We start from the raw sequence: 24,342 nt of genomic DNA on the forward strand, positions 1-24,342 counted from the left end.
GCAAATTGAGAATAAATTCCTATTCCTTCCTATGGGCTAGGAGGCCCATAGAAATGAATGGGAAAGTATTCCTTAATTGCGAATTCGCAATTTGCGAATCTGTAATTAAGGAATATCAAGAAATCGCAAAAAAATTGTGATTTTCTTGATACATACTAATTAGCGATTCTGAAATAGAGATTTCTTAAAAATTGCTATTACAGAATCGCTAATTGGTATCTTGATACATATGGCCCTTTATCTCTGCTTCGTTCTCGGAAGCACCACGCTGAGTCCTGCTGCTCGCTGATTCCAGGACTCCTCTCTCAGCAGTTCTCCTGTAAGCTCCGTAAGGCTGAGGTATTGTTTCACATACGGAGACGTGGTACGTGAATGATCGTGTCACCCAAAATGGTTACTCGCTGCACTGTGATTTCCATCAGCGAGTGAGTTTTGAATTGTTGTCTTGGACGCGAAGGATCAGGATTAACTCCTGTTTGCCTAACTTAGTTCACAGTGAATGTTATGCTGAACGAGTTCGGTACAGTATTCAGATCACTATGACAAGTCATCATGGCTATACTCAGCTACCGGTTTGTTTGAGGATATAACTGCTGGTTGACAATAAGGGATTGTGACTTTTTTTTTCTTTACATTAGTTTTCGCTTCAAAAAAGTAATTTGGCTACAGTACTTGGATGAGTATTGATCCACGTCATCTACGGATGTCTCTCACTGGGATGTATTAGTACTGCTTTATTCAGGACAATTCCTAATAGCTGATTATTAGATAGTGAGTATGAGTATGCATGTGGGTTAAAACATATCTCTGTTCTCTGAGTCTATGAAGGTGCTTTACATCACATTTCTCCCTCCTTTCTTGCCTACAGTGTATTTCTTTTGGGTGGTGTTCTATCTGAAGAGATAACTACTCACTTCACCAGTCATAGGTTAAAAAAGACACAGATCTGTGCATACTCTTTCTTTTTTATCCATTCCCCCTTTCCCCTGTGTGTTTTCTCTCACAGCAGTGTTGTTTTTACTCTTTGGGAGTTTACGCAGAAGGGAGTAGAGGGACTACTCATCCATCAGACCATCGTCCCTGCTGGTTGGCACCTGAAGGTCAGTGGCGTTTCACAGTCTGACACATCCCAACAATAAAATACAGATCTGTGAGCTGTGTGTTACACAATCTGCTTTGCAGAATGCACTTTTATACATCTGTACTACTTTCATAAGTCTAAACTGTGACTAGACCAACCACAGATCTCTACAGAAAGTGCATTAAACACCAGAGTTACTTTACCATTGTTATTACCCCCTGAAAATTGCTTGGCACACAAAGATGTTTGCAGCAGATACCTTAACTCCTAAGCTTTTTTGGGTTAACCTCTCTTTGTGCTCAATTAAGTTAACTAGAAAAGTTTTACTTTCAAATGTGTCCTTGTTGCCACTTTTGCAGAAGAGCTTTACAAACTAAACGTATAACTTCACTCTGCTTATTTTAACTCCACCCCTTTATGCTGTGTTATATATTGTGTGAGTTGCTTTAAGTACACCTTGTTTATTTTTGATCCTGCCTTGCCAGACCTTGGCTTTACAATTCTGGCTCTAGAGTGTTGAGGGTCAGTTGGGTGTTATGCTAATGGACTGCAGGCAAATTCTGTTCTGTGTCCCAATAAATTAATCAAATCTACTCTTGGGCTCGGGGTGCCTTGATTAATACACCATATATCCCCTTAAACAAAAACCCAACAATAAAATAAACCCACCCCAAACAAAACATATTCAGAGAAACAAAAACACTAAGAACTAAACAAAATAAATCGTAGCAACCGCAAACCCGGCAAATCACCAAGCAACAAAATTTGAAAATGTATGAGGAGGTACAGTCTGTTTTATGCTTGAAGCTACACACTCATCTAGATCTCTGTTTACAGAATGAGCATACCACGTCCCTTCATTGATACCTTCACACTTGGCCACCCTTTTGACAGTCCAAACTTTACCATCATGTATAGCCACACTGTTCCTGTTGTCTTGACCACCCTCACAGCCTTGCCAAATCTCAACCCACTCTGGGTCAAATTCGCTGGTTTACCCCTCGTGACCCAATCACCCACTTCAAAAGTAGGCTTCTTGACCTTCCACTTGGCATCAAATTGCCTCTTAACCTTCTCCTGTTTCTCTTCTACTCTAATGGCCACTTCTTTGCAATCCTTCTTCTCCTTGAGTTTCCTTTTAGACACAACTTATACAAAGGGGGGCATATGTAGAAGAACTTAACACCACTGTAACGTTAATATCTTGACGTTACGGCGGCTTTTCTTCATTGCCGTATTTGCAAGTTGCCGCTAGCTACAGTTAGCAGCACTTTTCCGGCGTAAACGTGAATTTTTAAGATTGCGACTTCTGTTAGCGGGACTTAACGAAAATGAGATGCAAGGTGGGCGTTCCTGTGCAAAAACTGCAGCTAACCCCACATTGCGATATTTCCAATCAAATTCCCAAACGGCGATAACCCCCCAAAACTGCCACTAAGTTCCGTTAGATGCAGTTTTTTAATACTTGAAAATAGCTGGTCTTAAAATTGGTGCAAACACTTGGGTCCACATATTTATTATATGTTTGGGTACTGGACAGTGCTGCAAGGAACATTGCTGTGCTGCCCTGCACCAAAACAAAAGGACGGGGATTCGCCCTATCAATAAGCTAGGGCACATTCCTGGGCTCCATTCATGAAAAATGTTGCATCGCTGTGACAAAACAGTGTTGCAACAATTTTTACTGCGCCCTCCTTGCGACACCATGGATGCGCCTTATTCAATGTACGGCACTCCAAGTCACAATCAATGACAGATACGTCTGGAATCATGATGTATCTGGCAGCGTTAAAGTCGCACATTGCTGCATTTGTGTAGCAAGCATGACGCAACTCGAGCAATGAATGGAGCCATCCTATCCCTGTGACACTGCATCACCCTTACGCCTGCCATGAGGCAGGCGCTAGGTTTTGATGCACTGGTGTCCTAGAATTGTCATAGCGAAATCGGAGAGACTTCACTGCCCCAATCCTACAAGGCTTTGTTGCGTGGGAACACCCACCCTGCATACATCATACCAGAGCAGGTATATTGTGGCACAGGGCTTCTCAAGGTCACACATATGTCTAGATGTGTCACCTTGTAAATACGGTGCAACGTGGTGCAAGATTCATGCTGCAAGTACTTCAAGAAAATGACGCACCGGTGGGCTTAAACTGCCGGAAGGAGGTCAGGATTAAACCCTCCTGTCTTTTTTCCCTATGACAGCGCACAATGGCTGCCATGCACCAACGCAGGCACCCTTGTGCCATGGTGCAAGGGGACGGGGTGCAGAGTTGATTGATGTTGTGGCTCCATCTCTACTTGAGGCGTCTGCAGGTGCGTCTGTACTAGTGGAGGGGGGAAGTGAACCAGCTGGCCTTATTGGAGTTTTGTTTGCCTGGGTGTCAGTGCAGTTGGAGAACCATCAGTGGAGGTTGTGCGCTGTGGTGTTGGCTTCTTGTAAGGGTTGGCAGAGAGGTGGTGCTGAGAGAGTTGACAGGAAGTTCTTTGGTGGCCTTGATCCAGCTGCAAAGGGGAGGGCAATGATGGTGATGGTGTACGGTGGGCGTGTGGAAGGTGTGATGTATACAATGATGGTCGGTGGTGTAAATAAAAAGGACCCCCTGTTTAAGTAACAGAATATGTTTGACAGGGAAATTAAGACAATGCAAACAAGAAAAACAGATGCAATAACATTAGGGAGAAAACGATAAGTAACAAGCAAAACAAGTAATTAAAAAATACAAAATCTTGTTTATTATTAAGTATATATACTCAGATTAAAAACATAAAATTTCTGACAAATAAAAATAATAGGACTTGTGACCTATTATGAAGTATCAACACAATACAGCATTACAAATAACATCATAAATTAAGAATTTCAGAGTGCGTGGTCAGTCAGAGTGTGCTTTTGTAGACGGTGGCAATCTTTTACACGTGCATTGTCCCATGCATGTCTCCTTCCCTGTCCGCCTTGATTTAAACACATATCATCAGAAACAAATTTAATGGTAATATAACACTGGCATCTTGCGTAAGGCATCCTCTTAATGGGCCCGATTCACAGAATGAACTTAAGACTCAATCCTAAACTTACTACTATTTTGGTATTCACAGAATGCACTTACTACTTTTGGCATTCACAGAATGCACTTACTACTTTTGGTATTCACAGAATGAACTTACTACTTTTGGTATTCACAGAAGTTAGGATTTTGTCTTAAGTCTGTCTTAAGTCTGTCTTAAGTTTGTCTTAAGTCTGTCTTAAGTCTGTCTTAAGACAAACTTAAGACAAAATCCTAACTTCTGTGAATACCGAAAGTAGTAAGTTCATTCTGTGAATGCCAAAAGTAGTAAGTGCATTCTGTGAATGCCAAAAGTAGTGAGTGCATTCTGTGAATACCAAAATAGTAGTAAATTTAGGATTGAGTCTTAAGTTCATTCTGTGAATCGGGCCCGTAGTATGGATTTCTTCCAATACAATTCATGAAATGTCATCCTGTTCATATATGTGTTTACTGCAAATTATATTCATGTATTATGTCATCTTCTTTAACTGTGGCTCGATCATGCTGTAAGTAATAGAATAATGTGTAGTTATTATGTGCAAACCCTGGCCCTGAAAGACAGTTGGGCCACACCCAGGACCACATCCAGCACCTGCTGAGGAACCTATTTAAACCGCTCACCTTCACTATTCAGGGATTGACCTCGTTGCTTCAACACACTTACCTGGCTCCAGCTTTTCCAAAAGCTTTGCACCAGCCACTTCCTGGCATCCTGGTTCCGGGCTGAGTCTAGTTAGCGGCAGTTCTTTGACCTGTACCCAAGGATTTCTCCCTCTCAGAAGCTTAAATGCACTGACCTCTGTGGGTAGTATGTGGGGTGACATGATATGTCCACAACTCATCCCTCAGTTCATCTTTCCGTTCCCTCCAAATCCACACACCCACACAATACTCTCCTTTAATACATGGATACACCTCTCCACTCGGTCATCGCCTTGAGGTTCATATAAAGCAGTAGTAACATGAAGGACATTGCAAAATCCTCACTTCATGAGACTTAAACTGTACACCATTGTTAGTGATAAGGACGTCAGGGTAACCCTCCCTGGGTAACAACTCCTTTAAGAACTCAATGACCAGTGCTTCATGTGCAACAAAGCCTCCTCAAACTCATTTAAATCACCTTCACCTTGAGAAGCAACTTGCGGTAATGTCCTGAACGTTACTTATCCTTCCGAGCCTAAGCAGGGAAGTAAAATATTCTTCTTCCTTTCTGTCCCCATTCTATCCCCATCCATAGCCGTCATGTAGGTCGGAAATTCTTTCCTCCTGGTCCCCTTTGCAAAAATTTAGAAGTGGGATCAAACGGCATGGTGACAATCCCACAACAATATAGTTATGAAACAACTGTAACACACACCCTTGATACTGGGTTGCCGTTGTCCATGTGTTAAATACACAGCATATAGCATGCAGAATGACACTTCTCTCTTCCGGGTGTAACCATCAACCTTTAGTCTTAGGCCCAATAATCTTAACGCATTGCAGTGCACATCAGCATAAACCAAAATAATGCACAGGGATCATAGTGCTACACTGGTTCCAAGTTGCTGGCCACTTTCAAAAGGAAAGGAAAACTCAATGTTGCCATGTGCATCAGTGCAAACTCCATGCATGCACACAATCCATTGTGAAATGGTCATAGAATTTGCAGTCGAAACTTCACATTACTGCTGTGAAAATCATCGCAAACACAAGAGTGCCCACAGCACAAGAAAAATGGTACCTTATAGACAAAGTTGCGTTGCATGCGGTTACTAAGAGACTCTCCACACAGAAAACTCATTTCGCACCACCCTCCAGGCAGAAACATGTAGAATGTGTGCAGTTACGAAGCAACACTATAAACATAAGAAGCACATTGCACCACCTTCTGACAGCGTATCCACAATACAGTGCGAGTGTGTGTGCGTGCCGCTCCAGCACAGAAGGTGGGGCGGCTCTAGGCTCATGGCGGCCCTGGGCAGGGAGCGTAGGTAGGGGGCCCTGGAAGAGGGGGTCTGGGCGGGGCAGAGCCCCCCAGGTGCTCAGGACGGGTCAGTCAGGGTGTTAGGAAGTGGATCAGAGCTGGAGGCCGCCAAATCCCTGCCAGGGGCCACCACGCAAATATGTATCCATCCTCAGAGGATTATTATATTAAGGATATATATGGGCGTGGAGGCCCCTGGGGTTTGGTGGCCCTGTGCAGGTGCACAGCTTGCACATGCCTAAGGCCGCCCCTGCAGAAGGACGTCCAGAGATGGTGAAGATTCCGTAGCCGACGTGAGGCAGCAATGCGTCTCAAGCAGAATAATCCACTGTCCCACTCAGCAAAAGGCTCAATCCAAATGGGTTTATCTTGCACCCAGAGCAACTGTAAGCTTTAGTCCTTTGAAGAGGGGAAAAAACAGCACCACAAATTGTCAAAAGTACCTGATACTGCACCAGGCCAGAGACAGTAATAATTCCAAATGGTTCAGGAACTGGTAACCATTTACTCCTAAAACTGCCAAAGTAGATTCAGGATCCAACATGTTGAACGTAATCCAAGAGGATACTACTCCTGTGCTGTAGTGAAATTAGAAAGCACCTCTTCCGCTTGTCGCCAGTGTTGTAATCAAGGCATACATAGTCCAAGAGTAGAGTTGATGAATGTATTGGGACACAGCACAATACTCGCCTGCAGTCCAGGCATCACTATTCCCAATTGACCCCCAACACTCTAGAGCCAGAACCTTAAAGCCATGGTCTGGCAAGGCTGGATCAACATTAAATAATTTTCATTTAAAGCAACCCACAAAATATGTAACACACTGTCACTCCAGTGCATGAGTTACTGTGGTATATATTTCCCACTACCAGCACTAAGTGTAAATTGTTCATGCAGAAATACTGTCAGAACAAACACGTCATGCAGAAGCCCTCAGGGTGTCCAGTGATCAACTAGTCATGTGGCGTGGCCTGACTATACCATGCAGCTCACTTCCCTCCGGCTCAGAGTGACCAGGTATCCCATATTTGCTGGGTAATTAACTGTTTCTCCCCAGCTTTCCAGGTAGATTTTACCAAAGTTAGCTAATGTCCTAGTTTTTATAGAGGGTCGACTCAAAACAGTGGGAGGAATGTTTAATGTGTTCCAAAAAAGGACTAGTTGACAGCGCTTGTCACAAAGTAATTTCATTAAGAGGTATGATACTGGGTTTAAAAGTTGTATTTAATTTAATTCCTTTAGTACCTCATCTTCTTTGTTTCTATTTTGATGAGCACTGTCATTCTGTACCCCTCAGTTGATGTAAAATTGTAGTACTTATTCTATTTTTGCAAAAATGGCCCGGTTTTTGGTTTTCCAAATCTAGGCCCTTATTTATGGGGATTTGGAGTAGGGCAGCGTAGCAAGGTGACTTGCTGCGCTGATCTACGCCAATGCGAAAGGGCAGTACTGAATCGTATTCATCAAATACAGTGCCTTCCTGTCCTTTCCCCATGTGCTGGTGCTGTTTCGGTGGCCTAGCACCAATGCAGGCACACTTGTACCATGGTACAAGGGTGCATGTGCTGTTGGCAGGATTGTTTTTGTGCAGGAAAGGGACCCTTCCTGCACAATAACAATCCTGAGAGGCATTGTTCTCTTTATATGTGTGCAGCAGAATAGAGATATTTCTCCTCGTTACTCCTCACCTTGGGAGGCATAACATTTTGACGCATTCCCAGGTTTACAAGTACTTGTAAATCTAGGAATGAGTCAAACAAAAATGGGTATTGTGTGTGAACCCCCACCCCAATGCCCATGGAATGCCTCCCTTGCGGAGAGTAGGGCAACTCAGCGATTTGAGCTGAGTTGCCTTACTCAAGATTTATGAGGCCACTCAAAGCAATGCAAGGTGACTTTGGGTGGCTTCATAAATCTGACTCAGAGTCTTGCGTCATGCATGTACCACTTTGCTTGGGTCAAATGTGATGCAAGGCTCACATAAATATACCCCCTAGGCACCCTCCACCGGCACCCACCTGTCCATTTTCAGAGGTGAATGGGGGCACCTGGAGGTGGCTCAAGTTTTTAAACCACTCATACTTTCACTAGAGTCCGTCTGAGGGGATGCACCGCCTTTGGAGCGGCGACCCACAGAGATTAAAATAGAATCTACGGTGGGAAGGGGAATGCCAAGGGGTCCCTCTTCGTGGAACCATTTCCCTACTCGAAGCACACCTAATGGTGCCCGCTTCGATTCATGGAGGGGGATGCTTGCCTTTCTCCCCAAGAAGGAAGTTCGACACAAATGGAAACGGCTAGAGTGGCTGACTTTGAAGCAGGGGAACCAGGTTTGAGTCTGGTGGGAGACTCAAACATCCTGTAATTCTGGGCAAATCACCTAATCCCCCCATGCCTAAAAAGTATTGTGTCCTTCTGTAATGCAACTGGTGTTCATGTAAGGCACTCTGATTCCTTCGGGTCACATTAACCCTATATAAAACTGCCCCCCCCCCACCAATATATATATATATATATATATATATATATATATATATATATATATATATATATATATATATATATATATATATATATATATATATATATATACCACATTCTTCACTCTGATAGTGGTATCAGCGGGTGAAGCAACGATGTCATGCACCCTTATACAAGCAAGAAAACGGCAGCACACCCACTAATTTGGTTAAAAAAAATACATATAATTGGGGTGCAATGGGCCCGTCAGACCCGCTCGGCCCCAGTGCCATTACACCCGCCTCACAATTGATAGCCACATCCTCAAGGATGTATTTATTCCTGTATGTTCATTTTGTCTTTGGTGGCATAATAGTGAGTGCAACAGTTTGCATTTTAGAATAATGACAAAAACCATTAATTCCTGTTTTGCAGGCAGCATTATAAATCACGATGAGCTCCAAGGCCATTGATACTTTCTGTAAACTCACAGTGCTGCAGGCAGAAAAGTAGTAAGTGTACGATTTGTTGTGTAAAATGAACAGATCAGTTTAATCATACTTAAACTGTAAATTAAGGGTTGGGGAAATGCAAAAAACAAGCAGAATTTCAGGTCATGTGTTATACAAGAGGGGAGCAAACATTATCAGGTGTTGTTAGCTTTGGGGAAACAAGATGATAAAATACAAAGACCTCACAGTTCTTCAAAACATAAAGACACCCCACTTTGAGTGCCAATTCCTTCACACTAACAGGATGAGAGGGCATTCATGCAACTGAGGGAGAAGGTGATAGTGATGATGAACAAAGGAAATTTAACGAAAATGTAATCAATGAAATTAATCGCCATTCACCAGGGTTACTCTCGGAACCAGGGTAATTTCGATTCTAAAATGGACGCGTTGTGCGATGGCTGCGTGGGCTGCTATCATGTACACATCCTTCAGTCTACACCTTGTTATTTATTTTTTAATTAAGCATAAATTATTCAATTCTTCATGGAACAATGTCGAATACTGGCAATTAAGAAGTACTGTGAAATTCAAAGTGTGGTGTTTACTGCAGCGATGTACTTTAACTATTTCCATTTAGTTTTACCCTGGCAATCCTGCACAGACAGTACTTCATGGTATCCTAACATCAGTTCTCTGCTAAAATACATTTATTTATCTGGTGAAAAGTGCATGATATGATTTCTATTCTTTATTCTCTAAGCAAGTTTAATCATTCTATATGAGACTAATGCACAAAAACTTAAGGGGGATTTTATTCACAAATATAACTTAGTTTTGCACTGTCTGCAGTCTCTTGAATTTGAGATGTGCCCTTCGCAGCGTCAGTGATACTCCAAATGACCCCCTTATTACTTCCTCATTCCAGGTGTTACCTTATGTGGTCTGACCACATCCTTGAGAAAAGTGCCCTGCTGTTTATGTAAGAAAAAATGAAACTCTTCCCAGTGCAGGTTTGCCTAAAAAGGCCTAATTCTCTCCAGAGACCTCTTGTCTGTAGTCTGGTTTCTACTGGGATTGTGGGCACAGAAGCCACCCTGCTGGGTTGGTTCCATGACACAAATTTGATTAACACAATACTGATATACAAAATAAAGCATCTTTCTATATTTAACTAATAAAATCATAAATATCGAGAACACAAATATTGCTGTTAAAAATGTTATTTTTTACTAATATTGAAAACAAAAATATTGGAAACAAAAATATTCTTACTAGTCAGAAATATCGCCACACACAATATCTACTACAATAATATAGCCAAACTAATTGCATTATCATTAATAAACATATAAATAACTAGTTTTTACAATAAACAAAACATTTAGATAAACATTATAAAACCGGTCATGTTTTAACAATAAAAAAATACTACTTCACCAAAATAAATAGAAATCACTCTAAATAACAACATAACTCAACACATAACATGAGTTAAAAATGTTTACATAAACTACAAAACATTTATATAACAATCTAAATATGAAAAAATATATATAAAGTATTTAGATAACATGTAATTCAAAGGTATTGAACTACATATTGCACATTAAACAAAAAACAAACAAATACTATCCAACAAAAAATAATCATAGACTTTGAGCATGCCATGATTCAAACTATTTTAAAAGTTTATCCAGACACACGCAGCTGTTACTACCATTGCAGTCAAAGAATATGGAGACATCTCCAACAATATGCACTAAGTTTGCAATATGCTGCAAACAGTCAGTCCCTTTGAAATATAAAGAAACATGTTAGCGCTATTCTATGTCCCTGTCACAGAGGTAGCTAACCACTATAATGTACTAATAGAAAGTTATTTCTGCCAACAGAACAAACATAAACTAAGCCTCCTGATGGATTATTTTAAAGACAATTGGGTTGGCAGTCTTCACCGCTACGAACACAGATGCCAACCCAAAATCCAATTACCATGGTGGAATGTCTATGACGATTCAGAAAAGGGGGTGGTGATGAACAGAGTGTCTGAATTAAGCAGACCACTCTTACCCAGTCCAAAGATCAGGGCTTGATCCATCACCGTTATTTATCTCACTGCACCATCCCAGCTCAGAACCTGGCTATATGCAAATAAGTCTGTCCCTGGCCCAGTGCATCATGGGAACAGGGCAGACAAAACTACCAAGCCAATTCTTCACCAGAAAGGAGGCAAGCTACCGGGGACCGGTTTCTGGCATTTCAGCCGTCTTCGGCCCGGCTTGCTTGAATCTTGATGGTGCAGTGAGAAAGGAACTCATGTCTGAGTATACCCTGCCACACCTATAGTGGCCAAAAACGATTCAGAAAAGGGGGTGGTGATGAACAGAGTGTCTGAATTAAGCAGACCACTCTTACCCAGTCCAAAGATCAGGGCTTGATCCATCACCGTTATTTATCTCCCTTTTCTGAATCATTTTGTCCACCATAAGCATGGAAGGGTATACTCAGATGTGAGTCCCTTGCTCATTGCACCATCAGGATTCAAGCAAGCCGGGCCGACGACGGCTGAAATGCCAGAAACCGGTCCCCAGTAGCTTGTTTCCTTCCCAGTATAAGAATTGGCTTGGTAGTTTGGTTTGCCCTGTTCCCATCATGCACTGGGACAGGAACAGACTAATTTGCATGTAGCCAGGTTCTGAGCTGGGATGGTGCAGTGAGCTAAAAAAACGGTGATGGAACAAGCCCTGATCTTTGGACTGGGTAAGAGGGGTCTGCTTAATTGAGACACTCTGTTCATCACCACCCCCTTTTCTGAATCGGAACGTCTATGACAGCACCATGGCACAGGATGCCAAAACAAAACACTGCAATGGAATGATTCAACAATTCCTTCCAGTGCACACTAGGTAGAACCTAATCTACACTTTATAAATATATAGAAACCCTATAAAAAGAGCAAAGCTGCAAACAACTACAAATGGAGCAGTCTCTAACCCAAATTGCACCTACAATTGGCAAACAAACAAAATGGTTTTATATAAATACCAAACCTATTTATTGCATCAGTTAAAACATTAAATAAAAATCCAATTTTAAAAAAAACTGCTAAAGTAAAGTAATATGTAAACCATTTACATAAAAGACCTAAACCTCACCAACTAGAAACCTCAAAAAACAAATTCAATCCATTGTGGAAAATAACTACAACACATAACATATATAATACCCAATAACAATCACTGAACACTAACATAAGTTATAAAATGCAATATCTACCACCCAAAGTAAAATCCATCAAAAACTGGAAAAATAATTTCCAAAAATTCCCACAAAATGCAAAAAAACCCAATCATATAGAGATCCATCAAAGCAATCCAATGTATCCAGGAGCCATAAAACCCCCAAAAAAGTGTTTCCAAAAAGAAACGCCCTAGGAAACCCAGAAAAAAAGAAATTCAAGTTAAAATATATTGGTTTATTACAAAGCAAAACAGATTTTCTTCCCCCCAAAAAAGGTAAATCCACATGTCCATAGGACATGCTCTTAAAGAAAACCTGGATTGATGGAAACTGTGCATTGGAAATGTACTAAATATTATTATAATGCATGCTATGTGAGGGCCACTTCAAAAGATGCCATTGTCATTAATGTAAGGGAGCACATCCAATCCCAAAATGCAAAGGAAATAGAAGTAAGGGGTTATTGAAGAATCCAAGAGAGACAATCACTAGCTCTCAGAAGTCTACAACACAAATCCAAAAACATATACTTCTTAAACTCCCCAAACACATCACAGGCCAACTACCACCTATACCCACCTTAAAACGCTTAATTGTGTGAACTAAAAAAGCTAACAGTGGTACACATCCTTCTCCCAAAAGATACCAAGATATCAAAATATCTGACCATCTAAAAACCCTACATAATGAGGAAACAGTCCTGTACATGGAAACCTACACAATGATAAATGATTCCTAATATTTTCTACAGCAGATAAATTACTACAATTAAGCCATTGTCAAACCTGGATGGTGGATGGGTCCTTCAAAATGTGCTCCAAACCATTCTCTCAGATATACCATACATGGGGAATATCACAAATGCCCTACTGCCAGATAAATAAAGTAGGACTTACTATGAACTCTTAAACTACATTGAACATAAAAGAAATAATTAATTACTAACCACAAAAAATAATCATAGACCTTGAAGAAGCCATGATTCAAACCCTTTTAACCGTTTTTCCACACACACCCATACAAGACTGTTACTATCATTAAAATCCTATAGAGACATCTCCAACAATCTGCACTAAGGGCCTTAGTATGATGTTGGCAGCCAGACAGCCACTATCCCATCGGAGGCGGTCCGACTGCTGACCACCGAGAGCCCTTTGGTCCAACCGCCGTATTACGATTCTGGCGGTCGAACGGAAACCAACCTGACGCAAGACGGTAGGCGCTAGGGGGCGCACAGCGGAATGGCTGGTTAGCACCGCAGCTCCACCGGACAGCCGCAAACAAAAAGGGTTTACACTAGCCAAATGCCCTCTAAATGACGATCCGAACATAGCAAATCGAATGGGAAGGTAACGCGGTTTCAACATGACGCTTTTCAACGATCAAAATTGCCGATTTTACAGACTGCAGCGAAATGCCTCCACCGGAGCCATCAAGCACCTAAGATGGCGGCGCCCTAACGGTCACCTTCCAGATCGCGGAACAGACAGTGCTTGCACTGACATGAGCGCTATATGCGGACCCGCTCGCCCCGAGCCCATAGCGTAGACACCCGCATCACCTCACTCCTCGATACAGAATGGTAACGAAAAGCGGAGCATTACGCGGAGCCTAGAACAACCCCGGTATGCTAACGCAAAATGGCGGCGCCTTGTTATCGGAACCGGAAGAACTGCCAATAAACACCGCAGTTAGCTTCAAGATCGGTGTTTAGTGAGTGAAACACGGTTCTTAGCACCCCTATCACAGTGCCTGCTGTAAGATAGTCACTACGTGACTGTACGACTCCTGATAACATTGTTCATGCAACATGGCGCGAAGCACAGGCACGGAAATGCGTATAGTAAACACAGCGCTCAATGCCACACGCTAAGCGACAAGTGCTCCGCTGGTTTGCCACCCTGTCGAGTCCACGCATCCTGACCACATTGGAACAGAGCATCACCTCGCACCAAGGCACAGCGCACTTGGCATGTGCGGTGCTGCAATGCATAGAATAACCATAGGAGAGAGTCAAGGCTGGATACTGGTATCGCTACTGGGCAGGGCTGCACAAAATTGGCGCTCAAAGCCTATCATCTGCTGTACCCACGATTAGCGCTGTGCTGCTTCAACATACACCCGACCGCTCTGAAGACAGTTGCTGCTATATTACCATTGTCTAGACGGCGACAAGCACACACAAGACCAAGGTCACAACCACTATCACCGGTCGGGTGTCGGCGTTCTTAGCAGACATGGTACGTCCAGACAGGCAGCAACCGAAGATAAATTTAGAAAACAAAAAAACGCCAAAAGCACTGAAGAAATGGCGAGCACCGCCACAGGGGCAGAACAAACACCAACCAACAATATGGAAAAGATACTACTAGCTATTCAATCGAACCTGCAGGACATCAATGGTAAGCTAGACAACCTGACATGTCGCGTAGACAACATGGTGGCCAAGTTGGAGAAACATGGCGAACAATTGGAAACGGCAGAGACTCGCATATCTACAGTTGAGGACGAATCCCGCACTACCACGAACAGATGTACCGGTATGGAGCGCGTTTTGGATGTCATCAAAGTGAAAGCAGAGGAGTTAAAAGCGCGCTCAAGGCGCAACAACGTACGCATCGCAGGCTGACCAGAAACGACCAACACTGGTCGTATGGAATTGTACGTGGAACAATTATGTAAAGAAATATTCGGAGCAGAGGCCCTATCGCCTATATTCGTTGTGGAAAGAGCCCATTGTTCACTCGCGCCCCGACCACCAACAGGAGCCCCGCCACGACCTATAGTCGCCAGAATTCTGAATTATCGGGATCCTGACACTCTTCTGCGACTAGCACATGAAAAAGGCACAATCACTCACCAAGGGAACCATCTTGAGTTCTACCCGGACCACACCGTAGCTGTCCAGCAAGCGCGGAAGGAATTCTCGGCTGTGAAGGCGAAGCTTCGTGATCTACACATATCTTATTCCATGTTATATCCGGCCAGACTGCGGGTGATGTGGGATGGAAAGGCGGTCACACTGTCAAATCCGAAAGCTGCGCAAGAGTTCGTCAAAAAAGTGCCGAAACAGAACAAAGAATCGGCACGTAGAGAACAACAACAAGACTCTGAATAACATGAGCTACTGATCTGGCAAGGTTGATGCCCACATACGGTAAGGCCTTCTAACCTCTTTTTTGGCTTGAATAAGGTGCTGAGGCATAGTACTCTCCTACTGTAGTGCCATTCTGACTATTTGCGCCCTATGCTACTGGCAAAGGAACATTCTTATCTAAATATAACGTCCTTATCTAATGATTTCACGTACTCACATGCCAGCTATTGACATGGGCGCGATGTGGCGCAACTGTGCTCCACCCCCGAACTTTAAGAGTGGACTTGACATGCTTATACTGCATAACAGCAAACTGTGCCTTAGGCACTGATGACCGCAATAATCCCCCAACATGAACTAAATAATGATGACTGATATTATGTTTGTTGGAATGGCACATGTTCACCATGTTCTAAGGACACAGCATGTCAGAGCGCCCTCAGTTGTGATGAATACGTTTTTACCTTGCAGTTTATGTTTGCTTCCATAGCATTCTCGACTCTATTTGGCTGTGTACCCATTTTTTTCTCATTTATGTCTGTTAAAGCTAATTAGTTTTTTAGGGTACTCGATTCGAAGGGGGTTATCTATGACTATTAAGAGATTTTGTGATATTTTGGTTATCCCTGCAATGTACGATCAATGATGCTGATGTTTAGAGCTGTCCACATCCATTAAGTTGGATGCTGAGATGTGCCCCAAGCGGACCTCCACAAGGGTGATCCCCAACCTAGTTATCTTATTGGGAGCCGTTCTGATGGGTAATAGGCTTCAGCAAGATTGGGTTGCTGGAGTGGGTGGGAACGGGTGGGGGCATTGGGATGTTAGAGTTCATAGGCAAAGTCAATTGAAATATGTTATCCAACCTCCATTCACGACAAAGATTGTACTGATATCACATGTAACACTGTGCTACTGAAAGTCCCGTAGTTCTGTTCTTGTAGTACTCAGCCCTAGTATTTATGTATACTCTCCTTCCCCATGACGCAAACGACACGCAACACCGGTAGACCACATTTAAACATCCTCACATGGAATGTAATAGGCTTCACACAACCTAATAAAATCAGGGCAGGTGTTTGCCTATCTGAATAGATGAGCCATAGACATAGCATTCCCACAAGAAACACACATTGCTCCTGGCACGCATCAGACTGTAGGCAAACGCTGGGGGAAGCAACATACGCATCCACTTACTCGTCGTACTCGAGGGGAGTAATGACGCTAATTCGTAAGGGCACAGATTTTGCAGCCCAACAAGTGATAACAGACCCTAATGGTTAGAGTCATTATTGTATCAGGTTTACACCTAGTGACACTAGCCAATACTTACGGTCCAAATGTGGATGCACCAGAATTTTTCCAGGGGATGTGGGAACACCTAAACACAATATTAGACACACAGATCATATGGGGGGGGGGAGGGGAGGGCGACTGGAACGTAACGCTGGTGGATAGAACAGACCGATCCCATCATTCCATAGAGCCACACAAACGCGCTAGGTCAAAACTTATACGTATAATAGATGATTTATCACTTACAGATCTGTGGAGACACAAACACCCACAGGTACCAGGTGCGACACACGTTAACGTCCTACATAATAGTTGGTCACGTATTGACTACTGGTTAGGCACGATTAGCATTGCACTATGGCTGTCGGATCTAACTGTTCTTCCCAGGACACTATCAGACCATAACCCGGTTCTAATGAAGCTTACAATTCCGAGCTACACACCACCCCCTTTTCATTGGAGATTCAATTCGAGAGTCCTGTCTGACAAAGTTTATGCTGATACTATCCTTAAAGCGATCAAGGAATATTTTCAGATTAATGAGCCGGTGACTGAGGACCCATGCACTTTGTGGGGGGCGTTCAAGGCCATGATTCGGGGGTGTGCATGAGCACCACGATAGGCGTCTTGAGGGACATAAGACAGCAAATACAAAAACGAGAAGGGCGTATGAAAGATCCGGAGTCAGCCTGTGCAAGCGCTCACGACCTTTCCTTACTGGGTGAATTATGACAAGTACACACAGAACATCAAAACTTTGTCGAAGATGAGATAAAATACCTTAACAAGACACACGTGGCCAGAGCTTTCGGGGTGGGTGGTAGACCTGGCAGAGTACTCGCAGCTAAAATATGTGAGGGTAAGAGCCACACAGCAATTTTGCGTATCAAGTCCGCTGATGGTACATTATACACAAGCGGCAGGCATTCTAAACTGCTTCACCGACACCTACAGCACCTTATATAGATCACAGAAGACGGCATCGGCAGAAGACACATTTACCTATCTAGAGGATGTAGCAATTGCATGGCTATCGGATGGGAAGAGGGAATACTTAGCATCCCCTATAACAGTAGAGGAGGTCACTGATGTGATAAAGGCGTTACCAAATGGAAAAGCACCTGGCCCAGACGGGTTCACCAACAAATTTTATAAACAGTACATAGACCTTCTAGCCCCTTATTTAGTTGCAATGTATGGCGTGGCTTTTGAGCAGGCAGAACTACCCCCGACGCTAAGGAAACAGTAATTATAACCCTCTTAAAACCCTCAAAGGACCCGGAGACATGCGACTCGTACCGGCCGCTGTTGCTTATAAATGCAGATTCCAAAATCTTAGCAAAAATACTGGCGATCAGATTGAACCCATTGATGACGCACCTGGTACTCCCTGATCAAGCAGGCTTTATCCTGACACAATCCACATCGCACAACACGAGGACGCTATTTGCCCTCTCCCACTATCTCACACCCACCACAAAGGCCGTAGCATTGATGCTGGACGCCACCAAAGCGTTTGATTCTATAGAATGGTGCTACCTAATCACTATACTACATAGAATGGGCTTTCCCAAACGCTTCGTACAATGGGTGTCTCTGATATATACAAAACCATGTGCCAGGGTTAGAGTAAATGGGTATGTCTCGGACGCTTTCGACATTGAGCGTGGCACCAGGCAGGGATGCCCACTATCGCCCCTGCTCTTCGCTCTTGCATTAGAACCGCTGGCCTGCCCGATCCGACAGAAGTACAAATCATCTGCTTTGCAGTTTCCGTCCAGACCCCTCCATATCTCCTCCTATGCAGATGATATGGTGTTGTATGTTAGGGACCCTGCGGTACATCTGAACCCATTGTTGAGAGAATATATTAGATTTGGGGGACACTCCGGCCTAACCATTAACTGGTCCAAATCTTCAAATCATCCCACTAACAGACACGACTACCCCTCACGACTCTGACTTCCCCTTAGAGTGGCAATCGGAACCCATACGCTATTTAGGAGTCTGGTACCACAGGGATCCAGAAGTAGTAATCCGCTCAAATTACGGGTGCACAATCTCCAAATTAGAGGACAAAGTGAAACGCTGGACGCAACTACCGCTATCACTCGCGTACCGCATCGCGATTGTAAAAATGAACATCTTACCCAAATTTCTTTACCTCTTTAATAACATACCTATTCCTCCCCCTGGAGAGGTGTTCCGGCGCATAAAATCACTGGTCTTGCAGCTCATATGGGCGGGTAAACAGGCTTGCATAGACCTCAGAACATTGACTCTCCCATATGATAGAGGAGGGTACGCGGTGCCAGACTTCCTATTGTACTATTTATGTGCTCAGGCGCACTATGCAGCCTACTGGTACCATGAGATACCGTATCTCACCCACACTGCCGTGGAAGAAGGTGATGCCAAACCCATCCCATTATCTGCCATTTTGACACATGTGCGACAGCCCCTACATTTGCGCGACATAAATACAATCAACACCACAGTGAAAGCATGGTGTAAACTAGGACAGTTGGCGAACAAACTCCCGCTATACGCTCCAGAATTGCCACTACACCACCACCAGGCGCTGTCGGTTACACGCGAAAGGGTAGGAATGTCGCTACTGTGCAGCGTAGGCATAGAAAAATTTGGGGACCTATTCACTGAAGGGAAATTTAGTGACATTCAGGATCTTGAATACATACAAAACAAAACACAACTATTTTACTTTACTCATTACAGACTGAAAAGAGCCCTGAAAGAACTTTTCCCTGCATTCCCCAATGAACCAGACTGTCTAAATACGCTGCAACTCGTACTCCAAGCTCAAGACTTGTCACATTTAGTATCAAGGCTGTACGCCACGGCACAGACAGAAATACCATGCACCACAGACAAGGCTAAGGCGCGATGGGACGCGGCTCTAACAGACCCATTGACAGAGCTCAAATGGCGACATACCTGCGCCTTAGTACAGATACTCACACCCATCGGAAATCTACGTATCATTCATTACAAGTTCCTCCATCAGGCATATTACTCACCTGCTAAAATGTACAAATACGGGTTGCAGGATGAAGACAGATGCAAAAGATGTGGTGGTGAAGGGGCAGATTTTGCAGATCTAGCCTGGTACTGCCCGAAAGTCCACGATTTTTGGGGAGAGGTTACGGCTAAACTGTCTGTCATGATTGACGTCGAGCTGGAATGCGAGATACGATCCTGTGTACTGGGTATCACACCACACGTAAAGGCTACTAAACGCAAATTTAGTGCTGTATCATTACTACTGGCGAAAAGACAGATTGCGCAATGCTGGAATAGCAAAAGGGTGCCCACAACCCTTCAATGGTTGCGAGATATGGCAAGCTGCAGAGATAAACTACTTACGTATGAGGAAGAATTGCCAATGGGGTCCAGGTCAAAAGACTACTGGTCTTGCTTCACAGAATATATAAACACATTGGAAGACGGGGAGGGAACATGAGCTACGGAAAGAGTTGTATTGTACCAACCTACTAAGTTGTATATGATGAAATTACAGCGCCGTCAGCGCATGTATTATGGAGGTAATGCATGTATCATTGATATCAGTTTCGGATTGTACTGGTCGTACTATATGTTTCTACTGCACTTTCTTTTGCTTTTGTACTGTAAGCAGAAAACTAATAAACACATTTTAAAAAAAACCTGACGCAAGACGGCCGACATCGCCAGGATCCAGGATCGGGGAGTGTCCAGGAATGGCAGCAGTGCTGAGGCAAGCACTGCCATCTGGATTAGGCTATTCCTTTCCAATAGCCTTTTTATGATCGGAAAAGGTTTTCGAAAAGGGAGTGAGGGAAGCCAAACAGGGCCCCGGCTGTCGTACACCAAGAAAAAGTGTCCATGGGGGCACTTGTAGTGCCCCACTTCCATGCCACATACCTTCATGCACCATGTGCCATGCACAATATGGTGCATGGCACATGTTGCATGAACATGCAGGAGGTACTGCACGGCTGCACAATGTGCTGCGGCCCATTTCCATGGCTGCAGCATGCCCCCACCATGGTAGCATTAGCTTCAGACTGCCAGCTCAGCTGACCGATTGTAATATGACAGTCAGACCGATGCGTTCTCGTTGGGCAGTCTCCGTACCGCAGCAAGGGCTGTAGGGGGTCCACCTGCCAGCATCCAAATTGGGCCCTTAGTGTGAAACATGCTACAGTCAATTTGTCTTTGGCTAGCACTAACTTGTGTCCCCATCACAGAGATAGCTAACCACTACTATTTACTGATAGAAAGTCCTTTCTACCAACAAAACAAACAAAAGCTAAGGCCCCTAATGGATTATTTTGAAGACACTTGGGCTGGCAGCCTACTTAGCTCCAGACACAGATGCCATCACAAATTCGAAATATCATGGTGGAATCTCTCTGACAGCACTATGGCACAAGAAGTCAAAATAAACAAAGCACTGGAAGGATGGCACAAGGCCTTCCAGTCCACACTACGCAGAACCCAACCTACACTTTGTAAATGTATAGATTATTTAGAAATAATAGCCAAAAAATATTATAAAATAAATATTAACCTACTGAACTCCCAAAAAGGTAATGAATAATTTTGACCAACATTGTAAATAATTTTTTATGCAAATCATAAACACAATATTTTATCACATTAGTCAAACCATCAAAATAAAACCAACATTTAAAAAAGACTGATAAAATAAAATATGTGTAATATTTATATAAAAAACCTAAACCTCAAAAACCAGAAAACTTAAATAACAAATTCAATAATTGTGACAAATAGTTACAACCCAAACATTAAATAATAACAAATAACAATCACATAACACTTACATAATTGATCAAATATAACATTTCTACCAAAAAACGAATAAATTAAAAATTCCTTACTGTTCTGTAGCTGCAGATTATCCTCTGTATCCCTGTAGTCAATATCTACCGTAGAGACCCTGCTATTTGTACGATGTCCGGTGGAGCTACCAGTTAGCTGAAGAGGAGATGGGTTGTGGATTCCCCGTCGGCCGTCACCTACCCAGCCAGATTTTGGGCAGACTTTCCTTTGTCTCTCTGTTGTTTTCCTCTCCTACCCTTTCACTCCACCCCCTTCCCCCTCTATGATCCCTTCTTCTCGCCCTCTTCCCCTTTAATGTTTTTCTGTTGAGACCTAGCTTTTTGACCAATGCCCGATGGACCTACCTGATAGCTGAAAAGGAGATGGATCGAGGATTCCCCCTCAGCTGTCACCTACCCAGCTGGACCTTGGACAAACTTTCCCTTTGTCTCTCCGCTGTATCTATACATTACCCCTTTTGCCCTCACCCCCTTTCCATTCCTCACCCCATTTTCCTTCTCTTCTATGCTCCTAAAAAGTTTTTTCTGGTATATTTTGTAACTATTTTCCCCTCGTCTCTACGTCCAGTCTTCCTCCTACCCCTTTACCCTATTACCTTACCCTTACCCTTCCTGCTCCATTCACCTTGTCTCCCTATGTTCTTTAAATGCTTTTGTTTATACTGATGTAACTTTTAACTGATGTAATTTGCAACATTATTGTCCCTCATGTAAAGCGCTCTGATTCCATCCGGTCTAGCCAGCGCTATATAATAACTCATTAATTACATTTGTTCCCATTTAGTACTCTTTCTCCCTTTGTCTACCTCCCTAGCTCCTAGCTCCTATCCTCTTTCCCCTGAATCTCTCACCCTACCTGCTAGTCTGCCTAGCCCCCTGTCCTTTGTGACCTTTGACTAAGCACTCCTTCGCCCCTTGTTGGGGAAAGATCCAATATTTATACTCTGGAGTCTCAGCGTACCCGCTGAGAGTGTCCACTGTGTCAAGGGAGCCACTCACAGCTGAGGTATGGTATGGCACCCCTTGCCAATGTACTCCCTCTCCCCTTTTTAGTGCAGGATCCAGTATGTAGGCCTGGAGTCTCAGAGACCCCTTTGAGAGAGTCCACTGCGTAAAGGGAGCCTCCCGCAACAGAGTTAGGAAGTGATACCACTTCCCCTGGGATCACAGCTTACTGGTCTTTGGACGTTGCTTTGACTCGTCTACCGGTTTGTGTCCCCGTCGCCCTTCCCCTCCTCTTTCCTTGCGATGTCCTTCACCCTCCCTTCCTCTTTCCCGCCTTCATTACCTATCTACTTCCCCAGCTCCTTCCCCCACCCCTGAATCTTTCCCCTTGCTTGCTTTTCCCCTTTCGTATTTGTGCTTATTGTTTATCTTGACCTTACAAGTAACTATGTTGCCATGCTCTAATAACTGTGAAAGCTTTGTAACGATGTAACCTGTAACTATGATCTGATGCTCATGTAAAGCGCTTTGATACCTCCGGGTCTAGCCAGCGCTATATAAAACCTTTACAATAAAATAAATACCAAACACTGGAAAAATAATTTCCATAAAGCCCCAAAAAATGCAAAAATAAAACCAAATCAATGTAGATCTATCAAAGAAATTCAAAGTATCCAGGAACCATAAAAATGACCAAAAAAGTGTTTAAAAAAGGAAACTTTACATGAATAAAAAAGGAAATCAAAGTAAAAAATATTGGTTTATTACAAACCAAATATTATTCACTTTTAAAAAAAAGGTGACTCCAAGGGGCCGATTCCGATTCGGGAAACGAATCCGTACGACGATTCGTATTCAAAGCCGTTTCCATACTAAAGGCTAAATCCGTACGAATTAGACTCTCACAGTGAACCGTACGATTCGTAAACATGCCGTACGACCCACCAAGTACGATCCAGACCTGGTAATGAATACGCGATTCATACGGAACACGTCGCGTATAGGCAATTCGTACGGAGAGCCACACATTCACATATGCACCGTATCTCTAAAGGCTAGGGGTGTATGCATGGGATGTACGCACCGAACACCTACGGCCTTGGGGGGTACGAACCGTACCCCTACGCACCGTATGCCAACATTCATGGGGTATACGCATGGGGACATACGAACCGTACCCCTGAAATCCAGGGGTGTATGCACCGTACCCCGACGCACCATACCCCTGCTATCATGGAGTGTACACACCGTTCCCAGGGGGGTCCGTTTCGTACGCATTTCGAGGCGAAATCTGCTTTTACGGATGTTTTAAGCTCCCGTAGAAAAAGAGTCGTACGGAGTGTTGTCGATACAATTCGTACTTGCTGGGTCTGAAAATACAGCTTCGATCCGTATGGACATTACGTACTGCGCGTTCCGAATGCGATTCGTATGGATCAGTGAGTTGTACGGTCTTCGGTATGATTCGTACGGAGAACTGCTTTGGGTACACATCGTAATAGGTTGAACGTGCGGGTACGGTTCACCATACGAATCGTACGGGAAAAAAGCTCAGTACGGCTATTCGGAGGGCATTTTCCTAAATTGGAATCGGCCCCTAAATGTTGACTCCAAATGTTGATAGGACATATTCAAAAAGAATAACCAGCCAACTAAAAGAGGATACCAACCCGCAAAAAACAGTATGATCAAAAATGACATATACATTACACTTACTCATCAAAAAGCAAGTAACATAAAACAATATACCATAACATATGGATACATTCCTAAAACACTGTACGAAAACCTAAACCAACACACTAGTGAAAAAAATTACAATTACTACAGCTAAACACACTTAAAACACATAAACATCACTATACCTATTTTCTAGAACCCCCT

This window comes from Lissotriton vulgaris, chromosome 6 (genome assembly GCF_964263255.1).
Source record: "Lissotriton vulgaris chromosome 6, aLisVul1.2, whole genome shotgun sequence".
NCBI classification, from domain to species: domain Eukaryota; kingdom Metazoa; phylum Chordata; class Amphibia; order Caudata; family Salamandridae; genus Lissotriton; species Lissotriton vulgaris.